Below are 6,158 nucleotides of genomic sequence, written 5' to 3'. Positions count from 1 at the left end.
CTATAGCTATTATTAGTCTAGCCGAAGCTCTAAATCTCTTAATATCCGGCTAACGAATAGCGTCTCCTTAGCTGCCTCGGTAAGAGCGAGTAGTTTCGACTCTATTAACGATATTTTGACGGTCGGTTATTTACCAGCCTTCTAGTTAATAGTACCGCCGAAAAGCTTTTTCGTATATCCTTATAAGCTCTTACGGTCTGGATTATCCCTAAAGGACGCGTCGCTTACTATTAGGAAGAGTCTATCCCTACCGAATTCTAAGTAGTGGTGTTTTATATAGTATAAGAATAGCAGCACTTATTAAGCCCTCTTAAGGTGGTTAGAGGAGGGGTTAACGTTATATTAGGAAAGCTTCGAATAGGCGAACGCGATATCGGGTCTTATCACGATAGCGGTATATAGGATAGAACCGATTATACCCTAGTACTAGCGGACCTCGGGAATTAACGCCCGTGTGCCGTCGCGGGGTATTAGCGGCTTTATTATTAATAATAGGACTTTTAGTGGTTTTCGGTAGAGTATATCTGCGTAGTATTTAACCGCGATCTTCTCCACGTAGGAGGATTATAATAGCTATAATCTACGGGTGGCTTTATCCCTTAGGACCTTAATTCCAAGGAAGTAGCGGATTTCCTCGCCTCCTAATAACCTATAGCTTCGTTTAAGGGCGGCCTTAAGGTTATCGGCGTTAGTCTTACGATCTCTATAGTAGATAAGTCCGATATCGTTAACGTAGAAGAATAGAATTAAACCGTCGCGGAGTATAATATAGGGGTTATTAGGCACGGCCGTGAATCCTATCCTCTATAGTATACCGCTAAATTCCTCTTACTATAGTAGTGGCGATACCCTTAAGCCGAAGAGGGCTTTCCGTAGTTGTAGGACCTTGCCTGGTATTTTGTAGCCTTACGGTATCTTTATAAATACCTCTTCCTTAAGGCTAGCGTTAACGAACGCGTTAATAGCATCGAACTGCCTTATCTCTAGGTTAAATCGGGCGGCAATCGCTATTAGTATACGGAAGGACCGCGAGACTAGCGTTATAGCATAGTTATCTTTAGTCTTTAACTATTTTTATTAATCCCCTCGGACTATAAGGCGTGCCTTATACTTAAGGAGGGTACCCTCCTTATTAAATTTATTATAGGTGTATATCTATCTATAGGCGAGGACTTATTGCTTATTAGCCTAATCACTACTTACCTCCTACTAGCAGTCTATCTATCGGTGCCCCTTAAGGTATTCCCCCTCGGCCTATAACCACCGCTCCCGTAACGGGTGGAGGCGTATATCGCGGTGGTGCTTTAGTAGAGACGGGAGATCCTCGCGGGTTACGTGCGATAGCGGCTAAGAGGTATTAAAGGGAGTAGAATCTATAATACCGATAGTACCGTCGTTAATAGCTTACTTCCTCGCGCGTGTGGGGTTATAAGTCCTGCTAGCGTTAAAGAACGCCTTTTAGGCGTTATCGTTCTAGACCTTCTTAGTCGTGTATAGACTTATGATAGTTCTCGCGATAGATAGGGGTGTAGCTAACGGGCGTGCGGCCGACGGGCACCCCCTAGGGGTATCCGCGGCTATCCGTTAGTGGTTATTATATTCTTTTACCTTAATTCCCCTAACCACCGCTAACACTATAAAGAACGCGTGTGCGGGATCTTCCGGGGATATTAGAGGCGTGGGAAACGGTTTAAACCTCGTAGTGGTAAACCGTAAAGTATCCGTAGTAATAGCAGTAGCCTCTCCCGTAGTAATAGCGGTGGCGTTAGAGTTACGAGGTTCTAAATCTATAGCCTAGTTATTAGGCTATAGATTTAGAACCTTAGCCATAGTAATAGTAGTGGTCTCTTTTATAGTAATAGCGATAGCCTCGCGTTTATCCGTAGTAATAGCGGTGGCGTCGCCTTTACCAGTAGTAATAGCGGTAGTATAGTCTTCTCCTATAATAATAGTAATATCCGTAGTAATAGCGGTATAATCTATAGTAATAGTAGTAGCCTTTCTTATAGTAATAGCGACGGCCTCGCCTTCATCTATAATAATAGTGGTAGCGTTACCTTTACCCGTAGTAATAGCGGTAGCGTTAGAGTCTTCCGACTCGAGATCTAATACGTCTACGGCTATACCCCTTAATAGCAGCCTATTCGCGGTCTTATTAGATTAGGTAATACGGATAGATTATAGGCGTTCCCCGATTTCCTTAGCGGAAGCTATAGCTTATAGCATTTTAATCCTGCCGTTAAATATCTTATCTTCGTTAAAGACTATATCTCTTATAGTAATAATATCCGTTAGGTATAGTAGCTAAATACGGAAGCTATTTAAGGATTAGTATCCGATATAATAACCGATCTATACCTTCGGTTCTAGCCTTTATAGGCGGTTTCTTTTAGCTTAGGTATTATATATTTTTATAAAGGCTTTATAGCCGTAAGCTTATAGGTGCGTAAGGTTAGGTTAACGGCCGCGTAGGCCTTTATATAGCGTTCGCTAGTCGTTAATATATCGTAGCGTCCTATTATACAGATATATAGCAGTCTTAAAGATCTTAGGCTACATAGATATAGGCAGATTAGCTCTAATCCTAATAGCCCTTACCCTTCCCTTAACGATACCTTTAATCCGTTCTATAATACCGATCTGATCCTATGAATATAATGCCGACGACTAGCCTTCTACCCCCTTAGCAGCGAGGAAAGCAACGACTTTTAGGTGCTGAAATATCTTAGAATCGGCCCGTAGAATGCGTGGCCTAACATCGAATTAGGTCTTAAGTAGGGTAAAAACATCCTTTAGAGTATATAGAATAGAGCCTTAGTCTCTCTTCTATAAGTAGTAATCCCACGTATAACCTATATACACGTCTATAACGAATATAATAGACTTATATAGTCCGCCCGCTAATTACTCCACCTCTTCTAGATCGTGAAAATTAATAGCTAGGGCCTCTCCGGGCTTTAACGGGTAAAGGGATAGTATCCGCCGGATCTATGTAGGAACTTACGATTACCCATACGCGTTATAGTCTATTATACGAGGTCCCTTTATCTTTACCCCCTAAGTGGCGTCGACGATCTTTACGAGAGTATCGGTACCGTAGTGGCCGAGGCGTTCGTGCCACTATTATACCGTGGTCTTCTACGGTTACCGCGGTTATCGTGATCTTCTATACGCGTTATCGCGGGGGTACCTTACCAAGACCGCGAACGCGGTAGCGGCCATAGCTTCCGCGCGCTCGATTATATATTAGCCGTAGATATCTAATAGCTTATAAATAGGCCGGTCATCGGCGGAGCTAATAATAGTATCGTTTACGGTATCCTAGCAGTAACCTTATAGGCGTAGCTAGCGTTCCGAGACGATATTAGTAACGAATTCCTTATAGTATACGATATCACGGAGGCGTCATAGCCTCTTCGTGCCCGATAGGGATTATATATATAGCTTAACGTCTCTATATCAGAGGATAGGAGCCTTATAAATACATACCTAAAGCGTTAATAAATTAACCGTGGGTAGTTTAACGGCCGTAAAACGGCCTCGATTATTAATAATATAGATTAACGATCCTAAGTCTAGGATCGCGTAGTATGATAGCGCTCTGGCTTTATTAATAGAAAGGGATATCCCCTATTCTTATTATAATCTTAATAGTATCGTCGTACGATAACGCGCTACCCCCTAGGTTAGGGGGGCTCTTAGTCTCCCCGTCGCGGTAACGGACAGGTCTTTATAAACTATAGTAGTGGCGTAGTATTATAGAGTTAATCTTCCTAGACTTCCTCTATCTTATTAGCGGTGGTAGCTACTGCTTCCCGCCTTTTCTGTATCGCGGTGTCCACGCGGCTTTTAAAACTATAAATACATATCTTCTTTTCCGCGACCTTTATAATATCTTCACGGCCACGCTAGGTATAAGGGCGTATATCCGGCCTTATATACTAATAGGCGGCGGTAGTATAGGTATTCTTATATATCTCGTAAGGCCTCCTTATTACGAGAGGGATAGCCTTTACGGACGTGTTACTACGAGGGCACTTCTTATTATTATTATTATTAGCAGTATCCTCCGTATCGGGGAGGTTCCTAAGGGTATTAAAGGTGCCTCTCCTAACTCTAGGCTTTATAGCGGTGGATTATAGGCTTTTTATATTACTAAGAACCGCCCGTAGAGCCTTTACGAAGTCGTTAATCGTTAGTTCGTTTTCCGTAATCTTATCGTAGTTATTTACTAAGTAGTTATTACTCTATTCCTGGGTAATAGGTCTAACGGCTTTTAACGCGTCTTCTACTTAACGGTCCGCGCTTAATAGTTCTAAAACGCCTATATATTTATAGTATATTATCGCTATTTTCTAGCTTACCACCTAGGCGTCTATATCCTTAGGTATAGCCTTTATAGGCGTGGTGTATTATCGGTATAGGACTAGGCTTCCTTATAGAGGTCTATAGGTATCTGTCCTGCGTGCGCGTGCAGGAGAGTAATCCAGGCCCGCGGGTTATTTACGGTATCGTCCTATAGCTAGGCGAGGAGATTATATAACGTGGTGTATACGGTCCTTTCGATATAGGAGCGTACCTCGTTAAACTCCTTCTACTACGCGTCGTAGTCTGCCTTTTCCTCGCGGTATATACGGCGATTTTATAGGTAGCGCGTACGCCCTTTTTTAGAGAGGTCGTCGATAGACGTGGGCGTCCTAGTCGGTGGTTCTTTCGTTACGGCCGTAACCTTCCGGCGAGCGGCCGTCTTCCTCTTACCGGTAGCCGTGGCAGCGGCCGTGGTAGCCGTGGATTCTATAGTATCCGTGGCCTCGTTACCCTTTAGCGTGATAGTGGAAGACGGAGTAGCCGTGACGGTAGTAGCTATAGCCTCCTCCGCGTTAGGGTCCACGGCGAGGGCTTTATATTTACGAATATTAGGGGGTATAGGTATAGGGAGGAGATAGGCGTTAGCCTCCTTATCGCTTAGCTTTAGATTAAGGTAGTTATCCTAGCAGGAGGCCGATTTACCGCGTACGGCGCGCTCCTAAACTGCCTAATCCCCCCAGTTAACGAGGGTCGTGGCGGCCGCCTTCTATTCGGCGTTAGATATATTAGAAGATATCTTTACTAGATTATCGTTTATCGGTTAGTTAATTAATAGGTAGGTTAATTATTCTCTTGATTGCTCTGATTAGGTCGATAGTAGTTATTTAAGAGTGTTTATATAGATATAATTACTTCTTTATAGTAGAATAGGGGTAACCTTATCGATATCTATCTTTTAGGCGTTATAAACCGGGCTTATAACTATCGCACGTTAAATAGGCACTTGAATAATTAACTTAGTAGAGCAGAAATCTCGTGTGTGTGTATTATATTAAGTTATATCTGGGAGAGTCTTTTATACTTTTAATTTAGGTGGTAAAGACTCTATTATGGGTACTATATTATTTAGATCCTATCCGGTCTTTTCTGGTATCCACCCTTATTATATCCTAATGCCCGAAGTCCCCGATATCCGGAGCCCTTAGTTATGGAGTGGATCCCCCCTGGATCCCCTATAGACTATATCGTGGTCCTGCCTATACGACATCTATCTCCCTTTATTAAGCTCCTGAGGTATAAACTAGTCGGCATCGTGTAGTTCCATTGGTCAAATAAATAAGGTACCTTACCTTAAGGTACCTTAGGCATGAGAATATATTCGGATACTTGGTACTTCCTAGGTACGTACCCGATTCCATGTCTCGCCAACTGCACGACATAACTTTCTCCTGGCTTCTCCATTTCGATAAACTCGACGGCAGATGATTCTAGGTTACACCTCTTGTGGCTCCCGAATATTTTCTGCCACTGAACTCTCTCTGCTACCGCTGCTGGATATGGACGTGGCCATCTTGGTCGTTTGAAGTCTCGCAAGTATCGAGTCCAGGCTCAAGCCACCAAACCATCAAGCCAACAAGTGCCATTCCGTTCCGCGTTGCTTCCGCCTTTTTTCTTTCTTCTCCCCCTCTATGTTCATAATCTCATGAGTATTAGGACGTGATATGGCCACGGACCTAAGTGACTTATTTTGCTTCCCTTGTTTTTGATCAACGTCTCTTTTCTGGTAGCAGGGTCTATGCAGAAGACATATAGGCACACACATGTTCATGACCTCTTGTACAGAAGGAAGT

The sequence above is a fragment of the Sodiomyces alkalinus genome (assembly GCF_003711515.1).
Source record: "Sodiomyces alkalinus F11 unplaced genomic scaffold SODALscaffold_3, whole genome shotgun sequence".
Lineage (NCBI taxonomy): Eukaryota > Fungi > Ascomycota > Sordariomycetes > Glomerellales > Plectosphaerellaceae > Sodiomyces > Sodiomyces alkalinus.
Note: the sequence above shows the minus strand (reverse complement) of the source record.